This window comes from Lissotriton vulgaris, chromosome 6 (genome assembly GCF_964263255.1).
Source record: "Lissotriton vulgaris chromosome 6, aLisVul1.2, whole genome shotgun sequence".
Classification (NCBI taxonomy): Eukaryota; Metazoa; Chordata; class Amphibia; order Caudata; family Salamandridae; genus Lissotriton; species Lissotriton vulgaris.
Genome location: NC_141694.1, coordinates 430,202,192 through 430,223,789, shown reverse-complemented (window position 1 = coordinate 430,223,789; position 21,598 = coordinate 430,202,192).

Here is a 21,598-nt window from a genome sequence, read left to right as displayed (position 1 = left end):
TGTGACAAACATTGGTATCTCCAAAAGTCAGGAACATCCATGGGCAATCCGGCTGCTCCAACCTATGCGAATATCTTCATGCACCAATATGAACAGAGACATATCCTACAAAAAGATCAGTGGAAACAAGGACTACGTATGTATGTAAGATATATCGATGATTATTCATACTATGGAAAGGAGAAAGGGAAAGTCTTATTGAAAACATCAGTCAGTTAAATACAATAGATCCTCGCATCCAATTCACATCGGAAATTCATCATAGTCAGATCAATTACCTGGATGTAACTATCATCACAAAGAACAACCATTTGGAAACTACACTGTATACTCAAAAAACAGACCGGAATAACCTTTTGATATACCAGAGTTTCCACCCCAGCCCCCTCAAACAATATTTACCTTACTCCCAGTTACTGCAAGTTAAAAGAATTGTCTCAAACCCACAGGAATCATTGACGCAAACACAAAATATGTTACAACGCTTCAAAAAGCGAGGATACCCAGAGAGTGTATTGAAAGCTGCCCTGGAAAGGGCCCAAACTAAAACAAGAGAGATGTTGTTGGACTCGAATCCAAACAAAAAGGAGGTAAAAATAACTTGTGTAAGCAAATTTTCCACAGTGAGCCATTTAGTAAAGAAAGCGATTAAAAAACACTGGCCGATGTTACGAACAGAACCAGATTTCCAAAATATTTTCATGGAGGAACCAGTTTTTGCATACACTCGAGCAAAGAATTTGGGAGAAATAATTAGACATCCCACTATCACAGAGGATAAAAAATCCTACAAAGGAACAATTCCGTGCAGAAACTGCAGTAACTGCCATAACATCATGGAAGGCAATACCATCATGCATCCAATGAAGGGCAATAAAATCAAATTAAAGGTCACAGGTACCTGCGATACCAAAAATATCATTTACCTCATCAAGTGCCCTTGTGGCAAAGTGTACGTTGGCCAAACGGAGCGCAAACTGAAAACAAGACTCACAGAACATAAAAGTAATATCAGAACGAAAGTAATGAAATCGGCCGTAGCCACACATTTTTTGGAACAAAGGCATCAAATAAATCAAATAAAAGCCTGCATCCTTGAAATTGTTGATAAAAAAGAGGACAAAGATAACAAAAAGACTTTGCTTATGCGAGAAAACCACTGGATTTTTTACCTACAGAGTTTGACCCCACATGGAATCAATGAAAGGGTCGAATATAGTTGCTATTTGTAAATGAAAGACTTGTGCTGAGCCATGCCTCCATTCATTAATGTTTGTAATTCATTGCTTTAAATGTTTTGTGTTTATACTTAGATATTAGATATTTATGTATGCATACGCGTATAGAATTCAGCCTTGAACTGCACGTAATTACATCAGTGTTACTATGTGTTTAACCGAAATATTGCACATGTCCCTTTAAATATGCGGGAAAGAGTCAGGATATACATTTCCGGCTAATGCGTCACACGCCGCCGGTTGCTGTTGTAGCAATACACGCCGTAGAGACACACGGGGAAAGCGCGCGAACATTATGAATATTCCGGCTAAGAATGGCAATCTTCTCTGTTTATGCTACTACTCGCGCTTAAGCCGCGTTTTTCAAAACGCTGATTTAAAACTTTCAGATAGCGACTTTGCAGCCCTCTAGGAGCTCTAAGTGATTAAAGTATGAGTGAGGTAAGACCTAGCGAGCAACAGCCCATAACAGGATGCAGTCTATCGCCAGCACTAGCGTTAAGATGTACCGAGAATTTAGATGGGAACCTTTTGTAGTTTAAGAACATCTTTAATATGTAAGCGTGTAACGTGATGGCAATTAACCTTCGTGACCCATAATTGTAAACGCTTGTATAGAGAACACATGCTTGATGTAAGATCGGTTAGACATTTAACCTTCAGAGGTTGGTAGATAAGAACACTGTTTGAAATTAACGCTTACTTATCATTTAATAGATTTGACTGTATTATATCTTAGAACATTTCTGAGTGATGTTATCGAATACATGATTAAGTTCTGATTGGTGATAGATATATTTTCGTGTTGTAGATTTCTCTGATGAAGCCCGATGGGCGAAATGCATTGGAATATTCACGGACTGTTAAATTTCACTTCATGACTGAACAATGAAGAGAATATATGACAGTAAAGCATTACTGCAATAGTAATTCACAGAAACATTGTCGAAATTCCAAAGTATGAATAAAATACCTTGAAAGAAAAACCAAAAGGAAAAAGTTTCTTTTATCATTGAAACCGCTGTTGAATAAAACTTTATTGACAAACTTTAGCTGAAGATCTCAGCAGTTAATGACCAGTGCCCAGGGAGCTACTCTCGCATGACTTGCGCTGGTGCTATCTATAACTTTGCAGAGTGTACATGGTTAAATTTGCTTAGTTGGAAACAGCCAGGTTTTAATCATTCTCCTGAAAAGTAGTCTGTTTGCTTATAGCCTAATTTCGAGCAGCAATGAGCTCCAGAGTTTGGCTTCTCCATAAGAGAAGATTCTTCCCCCCATCTGGCTCTTCTGATTTTTGGGACCTGGATTAGTCCTTTATTGGCTGATCTGTGGTCTTGTCATAGAATGTGCCAGCGTAAAAGTTGCTATATGTCTAATGCACCACCTCTGTATAGTGCCTTGTGAACCAGACACAGAGCTTCAAATTCAATGCGTTTTTGGACTGGAAGCCAATGGAGCTCCCTTATACTGTCGGTATTTCGTGATGTTGAGTAGCACCAGAGCTGCTGCATTCTGCAGAGCTTGGAGTTTTAATAATTGGCGTTTGTTAATTCCTAGAAAAAGCACATTGCAGTAGTCGATTCTCAAAAGAAACATTGCTACTTCCACAGCTTTGCGACGATCTTGCGGAATGCATGGGATAATTTTGTGCAGAACCTTTAGGAGGAAGAAACACGAGGAAGTCAAGAGATTGCACAGGCCTGCAAAGTTTACCTGATCATCAAACACGATTCCTAGGTTCCTAGTCTCCTCAGTAGGTTCAGGATACTGCCCAGCATCCACTGACCACCACGACTGATTCCATATTGATGGACCCTTTCTGAACTCCACGACCTCTGTTTTATCAGTGTTTACTTTGAGAAACTTCAAATGTATCCATTCAATAATGTGTTTCAGACAGTTTTGAAACCTCCCTGCCACTGTTTCTACACTCGAGGATATAGATATTACGGTAGTAGTGTTGTCGGCATATAAAATCACAGAGAAACTGTGTGCTTTGATCAGTCTAGCCAGCAGAGTGACATAAATGTTGTACAGGGTACCAGGGCCTCCCTCTATGCGGGAAGCCTTGGTACCCCCCGAGTGGAAGCAAGCCATGGTCATCCCTTTGTTGAAAAAGGCCAGAGAAGATCCTTCTGTACTATCTAACTTTAGACCTATATCTCTGATTCCGGCTTTCTCCAAAATTTTGGAGAAACATATCAATACTCAACTGACACAACACATAGATAAAGTTGTCTTTCTTCATTATTCACAATCCGGGTTGAGAGCCAACTTTTCAACTGAAACCTCTCTGCTTGGGGTTACTGAGAAACTGCACCAGCATTTAGATCAAGGGGAAACTGCGGCACTCATTCTATTAGATTGAGTGCCACATTCAACACTGTGTTTTATAACATCTTGCTTAACGCCCTTAGGTCTCTTGGGCTGGACGGCACTGCCCTATCCTGGTTTGCTTCATTCCATGAGGGACGCACTTTTCAAGTCTTTTCTGCTAAGGCATCATCTAAGATCTGCATATCAGCACATGGAGTCCCACAGGGATCCATTTTAAGCCCCCTACTCTTCAACATCTATGTCAGAACCTCTGGCAGAGATTTTGGAAGAGGCAGGTCTTTCCCTATATTCGTATGCGGATAATACTCAGATTGTCTTCTCGCTTTCCACCACTAAAGATGCTACGACATCTGCTCTTAAGTGCGACCTACGGCAAGTGACAGAGTGGATGCGCCTTAACTTTTTAAATGGGGATAAGACTGAGGTCCTTATCCTGGGCAAGCATAAGGACCTATGGTGCCCTCACCATTGGCCTCAGGAAATGGGTTCCTTCCCCTACCTGTCACCCATGTCCGTAATCTGGGCATCATTATTGATGATAGTCTCTCTATAAGACAACAGGTGGCGAGTGTTGCTGCCATCTGTTTCACGATCTTGAGGTGGCTTCGTAAAATCATTTGAATGCTTCCTGCCTCAACCCAAAGCACGGTAGTCCAGGCACTCATCACCTCTCGCCTCGATTACGGCAATGTTCTCTATCTCGGTAGCTTGCAAACGGTACTGAAAAAGCTACAGGTAGTTCAGAACTCTGCAGTACGCCTTCTTTGTCAAGTTCCTAGACAGGCTTCCACCTCGCAGTATTTACGTGACCTTCACTGGCTTCGAATTGATCAAAGAATTACTTGTAAAACCCTGTGTTACATCTTTAAAATCAAACAAGGTGTGGCACAAGCATATCTGCAAGAGCTCATCCATGCTTACATTCCTTCTCGTCCACTGCGCTCTACAGCCCACGGAGACTTTGCGATTCCCAGATTTAAACTTGCAAGAAGGAGAGGCCGTTCCTTTTCTTGTCTTGGCCCCAAAATCTGGAATTCTCTTCCGTTGTCCTTGAAGAATGACCCGTCCTATCTCAGCTATCGAAGAAATCCTAAACCTTGGCTCTTTTAGTAGCAAATGGTTCTTGACTGCTCCTTTTCTAGCAATTTGTGTGCTAGGCACCGGGAAATCCTTTTTGGGTAGATGCGCGTGTTACAAAACTAATTTAATAATAATTTAATAATAATAATAAAGCTGATCCTTGCGGGACTCCACAGGGTAGGGAGAATGACTCAGATTTCAGGTTACCCCAGCAGGGCCTCTGTTCCCTAGAAGAGGATGAATCCCAGGTTGCATGCCTGGTCGGTGGGTGTTGGAGCTGCACCCAGGGCAGTTGGCCACCAGGAGTCTGCACAACTTATTCATGGAGAGACCAGTCAATCTAGTCACACATGCTGCATTAGATGTCCAAGCATCTTTAATGTTTAGCTATTCAATTAAGTTAAATGAGATAAGTAAAGTTCTGATTTAGAATTTGGCAGAGAGGATGCTCTATTGCAAAGGCGAGGCCAAACAAAAGGTCCTTCCACTTTCAGTATTTCAATGACAAAGACTACTCCACCACTGGCTTGACATACTCTTTCGAAAGAGTAAGTGTTGTCAGAGGTTTGGCCATTTGACTGCTTACTGAATTTAAAGTGGACGATCAGATGGGAAGCTTTTACTTTAACATACCACCATTTAAAACTAGGGGTGGGCAGAAGTCGCGTAAGGGACTTACACGGAGAGGTACGGAGATTAAACCAATCTCCGTGCCTCTCCGCATATTTCGATTACGCGCCTGCACATGCCTGGTGAGGAATGCGCTTGCGCAGGCTCCCGCGCTTGCGCTGTTCCAAGAAGACGGCTAGCTGGACAAGGAAGATGACCCCGCGATAAGGTAAGTTCTTATTTAAATCTTTTTTTAGGCTTAAAGTCAGGTAATATTGCGGATGGGAGGCGGGCGGGAGGCGGGCGGCAAACTTCCGTTCCGCCCCCGAGTGTGCGGAGATTAGCCCTGTTTCTCCGCCTTCATTGAGAAAGGTGGAGGGGCAAATCTCCGCACATTCTGTGGACGGAATGGAGATGTCCACCCACCCCTGTTTAAAACATGGCAGTAAATGAAAGTAAAAACATTTAAATTATCTCACATACCATGGGGAAAACTTCCATGGTGAGCAGGTAATTAGTATTTATTACATTTTCAAAAAGAAAATCCTGCTTTGGGATTGATTTTAAAAAAACATATTGAAAGTGTTAGCGGATATCAGTGGTGGACACATAATCTTGCTTGCGCTCACCAATTCACATTTTCTGGCTCTTCGCAGGAGAAAAATTCTTCCATGGTTCGATTGTCAGATTTTGGCCAGAACTCTGTGTTAACGAGTAATGGGGTGTGACCAAAAATGCACCAACTCCACAGGCAGAATGAAATATTCCCCCACCCCTACACAAGGCTCAATAGGGAGAGGTGGGAAGAGAGGGCCTCTCTTAAGGTCAACGTGAAGGCATTGGAGGAGGTCCATAACCATACGAGCACACATAAAGTGTGCAGTCAGATAACCCTGGCTAGAAAGCAGCTCAAAAGGCTGGATTGGTGAAGAGCAGACTAATCCCTACTCCACACTAAACAGAAATATTATGCAAGTGACAATAAGGCTGGCCGCCTGCTCACCAATGAACTTTGAGCACAAACACAAAGAAATAGGATTGTCGAGGTCTGAACCTCTGATGGTAACAGTGCTCTTAATGATGCAAAGATCACTAAAACATCCGAACACTCCTACGCCAACCTGCATGCATAAGAGGTGAACCTGGGGGTGATCCACAGAGTCCTCTCCTTGATATCCCGATGGGAATGGCCTGTCCTTAGAGGCTGACAGAGGAGGTACTATCTGCTATATCTAGGAACAAACCAGCGAGGCACCGGGTACTGACAGTTTCAGTCCTGGCTTTTATATGTTATTTGCCACCAAACTGGCTCCTATCATTACACAAGAAAGACAGGCTCCCCACGATGATGAGGGAGTCCTTCGTTACCATTATAGCCAAACCAGGGAAAGATTCAAAGCTATGTTCCTCATATAGACTGATTTTGCTTTTGAATGTCAATGCCCAGCTCTTCACTGGGATTCTGGCTGTGTGCCTGCACACATATATACAGGTACTGATGGACATTGCCCAGGCTGGCTTCATACTCTAGATAGGTTGCAGCCACTAAACCAAATGATTCCTGCACCTAATAGACAAAGTTACCAGGGGACATGACCCGAAGCTGCTCCTGTCTGTAGACGTAGGGAGGGCTTTTGACCAGGTGCACTGCCCGTTCCTTTGTTGAGTGCTGAAGCGCCCAGGACTGGGACCACGACTCTCAAAATGGGTGAGTAGTGGCTATTCCAATCCCATCACCCAGGTGAGAGTAAACGTCTACAGCTCCAGAGCCTTCCCAATAGCATGGAGCACGCATCAGGGTTGTCCACTATCCCATCTGCTCTTTTCTCTCTTAATGGAATCATTTTCAGAGCAGATATGGGCCGGCATACAATTCAAAGTTGCCTTTTTCAGTGGCAGAAAACATGAAATAGCACTCTATGCCAACAACTTCATGCCTTGTCTAGACCGGACCGAGACCACTGTCCAACAAATGATAGAAATCTAAGTCTGAGGTGGGAAAGAAACATCGATGAAACAAAGGGAAGACTGAGTATTCAACTCATCACCAACTACTACCCTGCAGCCAAACTCAAATATATTGTGGAATGGAACAGAACACTCACAGAAAAATACTGGTGCTTCATTAACCAGTCCATCACAGGATCTATATATGGAAGGTCACATGGCTCACCAAAGCGCATTGCACCACATTAGCCTAAAAAACAAATTACAAAGGAGACTATAGCAACCTGAAACAGAGTCATGAGGGCTAAGGGCTTGTCCTACCCCACTTCCCCATTCAGTCCCATTATGGGAAACCTGGTATTCCTTCCAGCACATACTAACTCTGAGGATCACCCATGGCAATCAGCCAAGTGCAAGCACATTGGACACCTTTATGACTCTTGGAGTGTAAGGGACTTCTTGCAACTCCAATCTAAGTATGGACTCTCCATTATGAATAGTGGGAAAACAGAGCTGCTATGCACTGTGTTACTTGGCCCTCCATCTGCCCCCATGCATCCAGACCGATCACCAAGTTTGAAAAATCGCCCATTACCAAGTCCGATGACAAACAACTGCTCTGTGATTTCTATGTCTTTCTGAACAACTGAAAATCCATCAGCAAAATCCCAGCTCAACAATTCTGGAAACAGGAAATGGATCGCACATTCATGGCCAAGGAATGGACTGCCATTCTTTGCAGAGTCTGCACCTGTTTCTCAACGCAACAGAAAAAGATGACATACTAAAAACCACCAATTACTGTGACTACATTCCTGCCTGGGTTGCAAAATGCAAACCCAGCTGCCCAAGAGCTGGCATTACTGCGGTCAGATCAGGCCAAGCTCTCTTTTAAGCCATACAGGGGCATATTATCAAGGGGGTTCATCTTCGCTTTTTTGGCTTTAAAAGCCAAGAAAGCGGAGATAAAATTATCTCCCTATTACCTAGCCGCTAACACCAGTTAGCGACAGCTAGTAGGAGATAGCGACCATCTTGGGCCCCGCTTTGCATGTCAGTGATATTTATCACTAATGACATGCAAAGTGGGCGTAACAAGATGTTAGCGACTGGAAACAGTTGCTAACATTGCTATCTCCTATTACCAACTTTTGGAGATATTTGCGCTAAGCGCGAATACCTCCAAAAGCTAACACCTGCCCCTGAGCAGTTCTTAGCCATGTTATCCAATGGTAGGTGGATAACATGGCTAAGAGCATTAGCTCGGTAATGCATGAATATCGCTGACTTTTCAGCGATATTCATGCATTTCGGCCGATTTTTATCGCTTAGGAGATAAACCTTGATAATAGCAAGGTTCCTAAGCGATCAAAATCGCCGCAGCTCGGCGATAAAAATACCGCCGCTAAACCAACATTGCGATAATTATCGCTAGTTGTTGGTAATATGCCCCACAATTCTTTAGCCATTTTAGGTTTTGTAGGCAGTTTCTTGATCTACTTAATTTAAGGTTCATTAGCTGGGTGAAGTAAAACTCAACCCCCATTAATCCAACTTTAGAATCAAATGATTTATTAAGTAGTAAATAACTGGCCTTGAAATGTAACTACAGTAAAGGAGTACTGACGTAGTTGTACTTCAACAATAGCCCACTTCTATTGATAATCAATGTTTAGCAATTGTTTTTACCCCCAAGAACTGTTATCCTCTTGTGTAGGGCTGACTCGAAAAATATAGTTAAAATGTCAAATGGTGACCAACTAAAAGACCCTGTATTTCCTAATATGTGTCTCCAGAAGTAACACAAGAGACATGTTTTGTTCAGCTAACAATGCAACAGTTTTTTCTCATTTCCTAATTATTATTTCAAAATACACTTTTTTTCCTTAAGTGAGAATTATTATTTTCATTTAAACTATAGAAAAATAATTGTAATTTAATGTAGTTCCTTTATTAAAGATTTATTTCAAAATAAAGTTAATAGTGGCTTATCAAGTTTTTATTTTGTTCTACTATAAAATAAATATATGAAAATAATTTATATCAATAAATGACATAAACATGTTTTTAATCTTTATTTTTGAGTTAAATACAGTTTTTCATTTTTTCCTGAATTTACCAGTTGAATATCTCAACTAAATGTGGAGTCTCCCTATGGTCAAGTATAAAGTGGATAATTACATTTGTGAGTACCGACTTTGGTGTGGTATGTTGGTTATCCTAATGCGCGAGTATGGTAATCATCGGTGCATGCACAAGTACATACTTTTCAGCCCACATGTATTATAGTAGTCTGGTCTCTTGACAAACCAGTCGCTATAATCAAGCCTTCTGTGTGACATTGTACCTTGGTCGGATTGGCTTTGCAGGTCTGTCCAAGTCCTCCAGAAGTTTTTGGAGCCAAAAACTGGAGGTTTAAGTTCAGCGAGACACAGACAGTGGTTCCAAAACCCCTGGAACTGCACTTGGGGGTAAGGACCCATTTCAGCAGAGGCCCATAGCAAGGTCCACAGCAGGGCAAGTGTAAGTGGTCAGTTGGGTAGTTTCAGGAAAGGCCTCTTTGAGCTTGTTGTATGGCTGTGGTTTGAATAGGTCATCAGTCGTATGACCCCAGGAATCTACTTTTATGCCCTGAATATAAAATGGAGCAGGGTTAGTCCTTCAGGACTCATCTCACGTGTCAGGCAGCAGGTTCAGTTCTTTTTTGCTCTTCTTCCGGATCCAGTGGCATTCTTAGGAGGGTTTTGGCTATTCCACATTTATGCCTGGCACCATCCTGTGGTTGGGGGTGACTCCTGGCTTCTCCATAACCAATGGGGTAAAAGTTCCCAGGGGTTACCCTAAACCACGGTTCGAGCATTTCCTGTGTGCCCAAATGCAAACACTTCCACAGTGACTCTCTCTGACTAAATTTAAGATGGTAAAATGTTTGTACTCCTGCCCAGAGCATGTGTGTCCACCCCAGATTTGTGGCCAGGGGAACAAGCAGCCCATCCATTCTTTGTGTCCACGCTAAATATGTTCTGAATGGAGCTCTCTTCCCATTGGATTTGGTGCCTGCCAGACTGGGGGAATGAAGAGGGGGGCTGTCCAAGTGTCATCTGACCTCTCCCCTTGACAGGGGAGGCCGCTTTATAGTGAATGACGTTTTTGGGCACAGTCCTAATAGTCATCCTGCCAGAGGAACAAAACACCTACCCACACCCAAGACTTTGTCTTTGCCATCGGATCAGTTTTCATTCCTCATTCAGGGCTTGAGCACGTAGAGAATTGCAGCTGAAGGCTAATGAAAGTTAGCCTCTGGAGACTATAGGCAGAAAAAAGGTAACTTTCTAAAAGTACTTTTCTCTTAATATTAATTACAAATCATCATGTTGAATATCACTTTCCAGTATTTTTCAGGCCAGTCAGCCTTCCTACCGTGGAAATAGCCTTTGGGTGCTAGTCACCTTAAGAGCATTTTAACAATACATTTCTACATGTCCATCTTTTTAGTTTCCTGCACACTCTACATAGATTGACTTATTAATATTTTAAAGGGTTCATGGTAGGCCTAAACCTATGTTTACACTGCCACTTCATTAGATGGCACAATAGGTACTGCAGTTCACTAGTGGCATTTAACTTTCTGGCCCTGAGTACAGCTTGTACCATACACTAGGGACTTATAAGTAAGTTAACTATGCCAATTAGGAGCTTACCAATTGAACCATGTTAAAAGGGGGAGCACAGTGATATAACTATTGGCTACCAGAGTTAAAGTGCACAGAGTTCACACAGCCAGTAAAACCAATTTGAGGAAATTATCTGGGGATACAACATGCAAAGATGGTAATTTCCTACAGAACTTAGTAAGACAAGTCCGCACAAGCAGTTTGTACATAATGTGAGGATCAGTGATTCATGCAAGATGGGCTTGGTTGGTGATAACAATATCCCAGCAAACACTGAGTAATAATTAAATGAGCAGCCTGTTTCACTAATGCCCTTAGACTTTGAAGAGCCTTATAATGATAAGTAATGTTCATAAATGTGAGAAAGACGAGTTGATTTAGGAATGGGTGCTGCAAAAGTGTTTCAAAAGTGTGGCCCTCCTTTGCTAAATAAGCATGCAACTTACCTTCTGGCATGGTTTTAAAGTAACAAAAGACAGCTATAAAAGCCATCATGTATGTATGTATATGGAATTTCAATAAAGTAAACCTAGCTGGTGATTTGTGATATAGTTAATGTAATGTTCTTTAAGTAGAGGGTCTCCAACTCTTTCTGAAATTGGAGCAGTGTTAGGGTGGTCCTAATGGATACAGCTATTTTGATCCATGTCACGGGTGGATGGAAAAGGCCTGCTGTCTTGTTTTTTCTTTAACAAATGGTGGAAAAGCCAAACACACTAAATACACACAACACTCTGACACCCTTCAAGGCCTTATAGTCACACACTACCAGATCTGATCTGACAACCCCACAGAGTGAGATTGTAAGAGCGGAAGCCATACATGATCTGAACCATTCTTTGACCCTTAAAACTCTAACAGTCTTTCATGGCTGATAGTGATTCCACTCTAATCATACTAGAAGTCACACAGTGCCAGAATCACCCTGCCCCTCACAGAGTCGCAGTCTGAAACTTCTGTCAGCGCTCTCACACCCATCACACGCTGTTAGACCTGGAATCTTTTGGCATATTTCTTCTGTCTATTTGCTTTCTGACCTCCTCTTTTTGACTCTGTTTTTGCTGGTTAGTGTCTCGGCACACTTTCGCACAGCTGTTCAGGGTTAAAGTTCAAGTACTCCTGTTGTAAGTTGTTAATATTTATTTATTTATAAAGTTTTATATAGCGGATTGGTGTTTCCATGATTGGCATATTTGATTTACTGGTAAGCCCCTAGTAAAGTGTACTGAGTGTGCCTTGGGCCTGTAAATCAAATGCTGCTAGTGGTCCTGCATGACTGATTGTGCCACCCTCACAAGCAGCCTTTTCAAAGGTAACTCAAACCTGCCACTGTAGTGTCTGTGCACACTTGGGACTGCCATGTCGACTTGGCAAGTGCACCCACTTGCCAGTCCCTAATCTTCCCTTTTCTTACATATAAGTCACCCCTAAGGTAGGCCCAAGGTACCCCTCTGGGCAGAGTGCTGTGTATGTGAAAAGTAGGACATGTCTGGTGTTTGACATGTCCTGGTAGTGAATCACAGTCCAATTCTTTTCTCACTATGGAAAGGCTATCTGTCGCATAGGATTTTTATATTGTGTGTTTTAAAATACCACTTTTAGAAAGTAGGTATTTTCTTGCTTTTCTGAGTTTGTGGATTGACTGTCTTCGGAGTGACAGGGACTGGGGATGTGCATTCTTTTCAGACAGTCACTAGGGGGTTGAAGTGTGTCCTGCCTTTCCTGGATGAGTCAGAGCTGGGATGAATCGACCTGGGCTGCATTAAGAGTAGTGGGAGGAGTTTCCTTGCACCCGAATGAGCCTGGTCTGCCTTGAACAATACAGTCTCCACCTCCTGCCAGAAAGCCAGGACAGAGAGGGCAGAACTGGCTTGGACTAACTCTGTGCCTGAGAGAACAAAGGCATTTTTAGCAAAATTATTGGGGCCCAGACCCCAGAACATTAGAACTTGCTGGAATAAAGGAACCTGCCAAGAAGGAGAGCTGGAAGAACTGCCTGTAGGAGTACTGCTCCTTTGCTGTGTTGTTGCTTTGTTGGGGTGACCTGCACTTGCTGCTTCTGCCTTGGGCAGTGAAAGAACTGGACCGAACATTCCTTACTTTTGATGAGTATCTCAAGCGGCTTGAAAAAGGGCTTGCCTTCTGTTCTGAAGTCTCAGGGACTGCAAAGACTTCTCCAACCTCTGGGTACCGCTTCTGGAACCGCTGTTTCATTTGCACAGAGAAGGGAAAAGGCACGGACTCCGTCTCCGGCTCTTTGTCCTGAAGGTACAGCAGAAGGCACTGCTGCATCTTGCACTGCAACCCTGGTCTGACCAATGATGACGACAGACACTGCCGCCACTGTGCCGCTGCTTGCACTGTGACCTGTGGTCACCACACTCCACACTGCCTTGCTTCACTTCGTCACCCTGGTCTCACTGAGGCCATTGCTGCCTACTGACTTCCACACTCATGACAGCATCGGGCTGGGGCACCGCTCATAGGTTTCATGACGCACCGCCTCGTCCGAGACAGCAATCTGGGCCAACCGATGCTAGCTCCAACTAACCACCTCTGTTGCCTGCACCACAACTTGCCAGCACCACATCGGGCACCCCCTCACCTCGCACCATAAGCCTTTGTCTCAGCAACGCTATCTGAGCAATTGATACCGAGCCTCTGCCTGTACCCCATAGAGAGTGCACCACACCTTGCTCCACTTCAATTTTGCAAAGCAACCGTGGCAGTTGCTCAGACTGAGTCGCATCAACGTGTCGGGCACAACAAGAAAGATACTGTTCACGAGTATGTCCATGCTTTAGCTGGCCCGTACCAACATGTTCAGCTGGAACTGTTAGACTTTATTGTTTTCAGCATCGCAGTGGCCCCGGATACGGCTACCGACTCAGAAGAACTGCGTTTTTGAGATATTTCAGCAATTTAAAGGATACCTTGCAAAGTATATCTATTTAAGCACTGTATGTTGGTTTCTGATTGTTTTGGTCTTGTTTTGGATATATACAAATATTGGATACATTTTTTAACTGGTGTGGTGTCCTTTTGTTGTGTTTCACTGTATTAGCGTTGGTTGTTTGCAAATGATTTACACACTGCCTCTGAGATAAACCTGACTGCTGGTTCCAAGCTACCAAGGGGGTGAGCAGGGGCTATTTTAGGAGTGTAACTTCCTTGCCCTGACTCAGAAGAAGGGTCCCTAGTTGGACAAAGGTGCAAACCATTGCCAAATAGAGACCCCATTTCTAATACACAGTAGTCTTTTGTATTATACAGTATTCTCACACACCTCCCAGACTGGTAGTCATGATCTACCGACAACACTTTCCCACATCCCTCACAGGTTTGCAGTCTCACACCACCTCTCTCACACCCCTCACAGAGTAGTAGCAAGGCCAATGCCCTGGATGATAACTGTGGGTGTGATTCTCAAATATAAACTCACACTTTTGTGTAAGGTTAGGATTGCTATTCACAAAGGGATACACAAGTATCATCTTTAGGAATGCAGAATCTCTGCACATTAACAGATAGGACACTCTTACCTCTTACATCTTACTAATTAGTTAGGAGATGCTTTCTATATCACATACAGTTTTAAATGCTTTACACTTTGAACATATATAAAGGAGATAACATAAAAACATTATCTTATGTGGTAATTGCAATGTCAAACATTCAACACAGATAAAAGGTTGACACAGATTTGAGATGTAAAATGAGAATTTATTTTAATTAAAGAAAAATGCTGACAGTGACTGTTTTCGAGATTCAGATGATGTACAGTTATTCCATGGTTTTTTTTCTACTACTCAATGCTGGAGGTGATAAGTTTGGAGACTGTACTCATAATCTGAGTAGTGGAGCTTGTGGTGGAAGGGATGCAGGTGGTACAGGTGGTGATGCATGTAGTGTAGGTGGAGAAAGTAGAGGTGTGAGGGTAGCAGTTGGTGTGGCTTCCTATGTTGAGACTGTTCTTTAGAATCCCCCATGCATTGGCAGTGAAGATTGGCATTTTTAGCCTCATGCCTCTATCATTTTCATGCCTAAGATACGATACCTTGCATTCTCTTACCTCAAAGTTCTTAGATGTTCTTGATGCATCTTTGCCAAGTCTTGTTAACATTTCAAAGCAATATCAATGGGTCTGCCTGTCGATCATCTGGGGAAGTTCTTTAAGGTAGCCTGCAACAGTAGCCCCCTTAGCACGAATTTTATGTTGTAAATGTATTTGTTTCTTATAAAACTGATTCTCCTAATGCCATGCACTAGCTCATGTCACATGGCATTTTCCACGGCTGGTAACTTGACCAGCAGACGCAGAGGGGCATATGGGAAGTCGTGGGGAGGGGAATTCATGAATAGGGGATACCTGTTCCTCACCAGGAGCATGCTTTCCCTCTCATGATTTAGAGATGAATGGAGATGCACCTTCTTGGAAGGAGTTTCTAGGAGATTGTACAGAAAGACCTGTAAATTGCGGGCTATGTTGTGGTGACTGTTGCATAGTAGGCAGAACTACCATCTTTGGCTGTTTAGATAAGACTGAAGTCTAGCACTCCTCAGAAGGGATTTAGGAAGAACAATGCTGCCTCGCTATGAATTGGCCTTCTTGAAGATTTTATGTGTGAGGGCAACAGCGTACTTCTCATTGACCAGGTCTCCCTCCTCTAGCAAGACCTCCTCCTCCTCCTCCTCTCCTTAGTGACCAGTGCTGGCCACAGAAAATGTAGCTTGGAGGGAAAGCAGGTCATCTCCTTGGATTGATTGTTTCCCTCTGCATTTAGATGATTTCCATCATCAAGTGGCTCAATGCCCCCTAGTATCTGGAAGAAGAAGATTTCAACAAATGAAGTGCATGAAATCCAGGTCTGCGTTAAATTGTCAGCACATTAACTTAATAAACACTAATATGCAAATAAAGAATAAAGATAGTACCACATGAGGCAAAGTCAACATTTGCTATTAACTCCTTGGACGCTCATGACGAGCTCAGCTCGTCATGATGTACACCTCCATACACTCATGACGAGCTGAGCTCGTCATGAACAATGGGAATAATCCAAAGTCAGCACAGGAGGAAAATAACACAAGCATCGATGGTGTTAAGGATTGATCCATGGTTCCAAATATAATATTTTGAGAGTGTGAACTCACCAGCTCCTGCTTCACAGATTCCTCTTTTGGAGGTCCCCTGTGAGGTCAGCTACTGAACCTGAGTCCTTGCAGTTGATGTTTCCAAAGTATATCCAAATCCAGCATCTATAGAGATAAGATGTAGGATCATTTGGTATTGTTAACCTATATGTAAGAAATTAGAGTATTATTTGAAGGGAATGAGAACCCACTTCAAAAAATAGTCACATTCCTTGGCAGGGTGTACCACAAACGTCACTAAATAAACCTGGTGGTGGACTTGACCCTCCCTGCAGGGTCATCCCCAAACATTTGCCTTAACCCTCCTTTCATATAAACACATTTTCGTTGGCTTTTAGGACTCTGCATACTTTACCACTGCTAGCCAGTCCTAAAGAGCTTGTGCTTTCTCCTGTAATCATGGTGAGATTTGTTTTGCACCCAATTGGCTCATTTAATGTACTCATTTGTCACTAGTAAAATGGCAGTACATGTACCCAGGGTTTGTTTAATTCTATTAGTAGGCCTGCATCACTACTTGTACCGCCCATTTATTTAAGTAGCACTTTTAAACATATCTGTTGCGCCATTGCAGCCTGTACATTAAGATTTAAACTGCCAAATCGACCTGGCAAAATACATATTTTGTCAGGTCTAAACCTCCCTTTTAATACACATGTCACCCCTAGGGTAGGCCCTAAAAACCCCATAGGGCAGGGTGCAGTGTATTTAAAAAGGTGGGTATATACTTTTAAGTCAAAATGATTTTTGATAGAAATTGGAACATTTTGAACATCAATGAAGATGAGAATGCATTAGAGAGACCAATTTTTGCATATAGAAGGAATGCAATGCAATCACTAAACTTGCTTCTGGCAAAGCATCAGGCCTGGACAAACTCCCGGGCGACCTTTTCAGGCATGAACCGAAAATCTGGGGTCCCTATCTTCAGACTCTCTTTAAAGCTGTCCTGAGAGGAATGGCGGTTCCCTGAACTTGGCTGGGGGCAGAGATTGTTCCAATACATAAAAAGGGCTCCCCTCTGCTCCCATCCAACTACACACTTATAGGCCTCATCGACGTCCCCCAGAAAATCTTTGTGAGACTAATTTTGGATCGCTTACAAGACTGGATGTAGGAGTTTGCAATTCTAAGTCCCTATCAGGCAGAGTATAGGAAGAATACCTCCACCGTGGAACACATTTTTCGCTTTCAAATGCTCTACTGCAGTGATTCCCAAACTTTTGACTCCTGAGGACCCCCATTGAGTCACCACTGGAAGCCGGGGACCCCCAAGCAATTTGTAGAATTTAAATTTCAAACATTAAAACAGTAATTTGGAAGAAATGAACACAAGTGTGCACACAAAACAAATACTCGAATTACTAATGATTTAGGGGCATATTTACAAGCCCCTATCACCATGGGAACATCACCTTTTGATATTTTCTCGTGTAGATAGGGGCTTTGCCTTATTTAGAAAGGCAACGTTAAGCCACTTAACGTGTCTTAATGGTGCCTTGTAAATAAGACCCCCTTTCATCCAATGCTTAGCGTGAAAGATGTGGGCAGTGGGTGTTGCGGTGGGCGTTTCCCCTGCAACACCCATTGATTTTGACGTTGTCCCCGATTTACAAGAGCCGAGTAAATGGGAAGCAGAGCCAAAATTAAGACCAGGGAAAACCTGGTCTGAACTTGGTGAAACAAGGAGAAATGCTTCATTTCTCTTTGTTTTTGCAAAACGCCTTGGATTGTTTATGTTCAGGAAGGTGACCCTTCCTGCACATCAACAACCTTTAAAAAATTACATTTTGTAACTTCCATGTGTGATGCATTAAGCAGCACACATATAAGTGACAAAATTACATTTCAAGATTGTTTATGTGCAGGAAGGGGGACCACCCTGTACATAAACAATCTTCCCATGTTAAGTATAACACCAGCGCAGGGGAAACGCAGGGCTGCACCATATTCTTGTAAATATGGTGCAGCCCTGCGTTTCTGAAGTGGCGAAGTGTGCTGTTAAGCCAAGGAGGCTAGTTACACTCTCCGCCCCTACTGTTGTATTTTATATTGAAAGAATTTGCAAGAAAATGAAAAAAGTTAATGGGAAGGTTGGTGCTGCATCTCCTTGACCTTTCAATGGTTGGCTTTATTTCGCAGTACAAGGCTCCTGCCAGGGCCAGACTGGACACCCAAAGCAGCCCTGGCAAATGATTTCAGACCAGTGCCCATACAGTGCACAGCAAGTGCAGTGATTGAGCCTGACGCCTACAAAGGGGGCTTTGGGAGGCTCTCCCCTTATGACATTTAGGAAACATTGGTGCATTCTACAACACATTTATCTTTATATATTGACTTGTATTAGCTTTTAAAGAATAGTAAATGAAGATCTGACTATGCACAAGAATACGACAATCTTTCTGGGGTGTAGAGGTGGAAGGTACAAGGTGTAGAATTCACATGTCATTCATACTAGTAGGCATTTTTAAAGAGTGCTGGTCTGGAGAAGCACAAACTCAGGATTCAGAACATAACACAGTGGTTAGCATTGGCTTTAACAATAAAAATGTTTTTCAACCCAAATAAACCTTTCTAGAAGCATCAGGATAATAAAAGACTGAGAAAAACATAAATCACTAACTTGTACCTTGCAGTTTGCAAGCAGCTGTTTGATGACAGTTTATTGGTCACTGTGCTAGATTACGATTGTCACTTATGAACTGCAATGTAACAAAAGAATCTCTCTGACAAAAGCAGTAACCCACTGACCTATGCATATAAAATACTATTTTTGAAAATGCATGGTACACGTTCTTTGCAGTAGGCATATTAACCCTCTGTGCTACATTTCTTCAGTCAAAGCAGCCACCAGACAAAACTCGCATGTCTCTCCAGCAGGGACATTAATCACTGTTGTTATCGTGACACTTTTATTGTTCTTTGAACACTGCTAATTAAACAAGATGCTTTGCAGTGCTTTTAAATCTGCTGCATGCGGACCTCCTGGGAATGTGTCAGAGACCCCTGGGGGTCCGCGGACCACAGTTTGGGAAACACTGCTCAACTGGAAAACAGTGAGACTAGAGGGTGGCAGCCTCTACTTGGTATTCGTCGATCTCCGCTCCTCATTCGATCTTGTCCTGCGGGAGAAGCTCTGGAGTGTACTCCTCGAGCTGGGCATTCCTACCCACGTTCTATCTGTTCTGATGAGGCTGCATGCATCAATTCTGCCCAGGTCAGATGTGGGAAAAATGGTGCCCTGTCGTCCCAATTTCCCGTTGGCAGGGGGGTAAGGCAGGGCTGTGTGCTCGCACCTATCCTGTTCTGCCTCTTTGTCAATGGTATAATAGCACAAATTAACGGAGTGCAGGACAACAATGCCCCTAGGTTAGCCGGCTAAAGGGTGCTTGCCATCATGTTAGCTGATGACACTCTTTTACTTTCTAAGTCCCCGATGGGCATACAGCGAACATGATGGCAGCGTTGATATAGACTTGGTGCCCTGCTGCCATACATGAAGATCTGGGATGCGTCTGTATTCGATGAGGAGGCGGCAAAGGCGCTGTGTTGGTTTCTCCAGCCGTGGTCCCATGTTGCATTGGTTCCTGAAGCTGCACAGCAGGGCCTGCGTTGGAATGGGTGCAGTGATCTCGGACTTTGTAGATTGGTGCACTCGATGCGGCATGCATCGATTTCTCCCACCGCGGGCAGGTGCTGCGTCGGTTTCGTCAGGGATGCTTCAGAAACAGATGTAAATGCGCCGTGCTTCTCGTCATTGTGTTACTTTTCCAGCTCCCAGCAGCAGCAACAACCTCCAGAGGCCCAGAACAGCAACAGGTACCTCTTGGCAGGCCGGAACTCCCTGCAAGGAATTTCAGGAGAGCTGTGGGTGAAGTCCCTGTGTTCCTGAGACTTCAGCACAAGAGGCAAGAGCTACTCCAAGCACTTGGAGATCTTCCTCAAGCAGGGGACAAAGCACACAGCAAAGACCTTGTCCTTTCCTTTGCAGAAACAGCTACTGCAAGCCAACCCCAGACAGCACACAGCAAAGGGGGAGTACTTCTTCAGTTTCTCCAGCTCTTCTCCTTGGCGAAGGTTCCTCTTGAATCCCAGAAGTAATCTTTGAAGTATTTTCTATCGCTGGGACTTCCAACAGGAGGCAAGCGTTACTTCAAGCCCTTGGAGAAAACTCTAACAGTAGGATGATTAAAGCACAGTCCAGTCCTTCCCCTGCTCGAGACAGAAGCAACCATTGCAGGCTAACCCCAGCAGCAGACAGCATAGGGGAAATACTCCTTCTCCAGCTTTCCCGGTTCTTCTTCCTGGCAGGTTCCTTAGTTCAGCAGTAATCTAAAGTTCAGGGGTCTGGGCCCCACTTTTTATAGCACAAATGCATTTGTTCCCTCGGTGGCAGAGAAGCACTTTGCCCAGCCAAAACTAATTCTGCCCTATCTTGTGCAGCTGCCCAGCAGGAGGTGGAGGAAGCAGTGTGTAAGGCAGAGAGGGCCTATTCAGGTGCGAGGGAAATCTCCTCCCACCACTCTAAATGCAGACCAGGCCTATTCAGATGCTAGTGAGAACTCCCCCCCTACTCTGAATGCAGCTGAGGTCTATTCATCCCACCCCTGACTCATTCAGGAAAGGCAGAGCAAACATGAACCCCCCCAGTGGCTGTCTGCGACAATGCACCTCCCCAACCCCTGTCACTCTAAAGCCAGCCAGTCAATACACATACCAGCAGAGGCACACAGGATGGCTAAGCAAGAAAATATCCACTTTCTAAAAGTGGTATTTTCAAACGCACAATATATAAAAATCATCTTTACTAAAAGATGCATTTTTATATTCTAAGTTCCAGCATACTAAAATCCATCTTTCTATCTTGCCCCAATTTTGAAGTTATATTTATAAGATGTTATAAATAAACTCCTATTCTATCCTATCGGACAGATAGCCTTTCAATAGTGAAAAACGAAATTGGCAGTATTTCACTATCAGGACATGCCACACACATCAGGGCTGTCCTACCTTTCATATACACTGCACCCTGCCCACAGGGATACTATGGGCCTAACTTAGGGGTGATTCACATGTAAGAAATGGGAAGATTAGTGCCAAAAAGACAGTACCACACAGCACTCAGACACTGCAGTAGCAGGTCTGAGTTACATTTACAGGCTGCTCATGTGGGTGGCACAAATAGTGCTGCAATCCCACTATCAGCATTTGGTTTACAGGCCCTGGGCACACACAGTGCACTGTTCTAGAGACTTAACAGTAAACCAAATAGGCCAATATTGGAATCTCCAATCCATAACAACAATTGACAGGGAGAGTATATGCACTTTAGCACTGATCAGCAGTGGTAAAGTGCCCGGTGTCATAAAACCAACACAAACAGGTCAGGGACAGAAAGCCAAAAAGCAAAAGGTCTGAGGATAGACCCGCTGGACAAGCCAGGTCTAGCACTCATCTTATGTCCTTGTCACCTGGGATATATCGGAGAAACACAAGTCTGTGATTAGCAGGTGTGAGTACTAGCTTATGCTAACATCATATAGCTATGTCCATTCC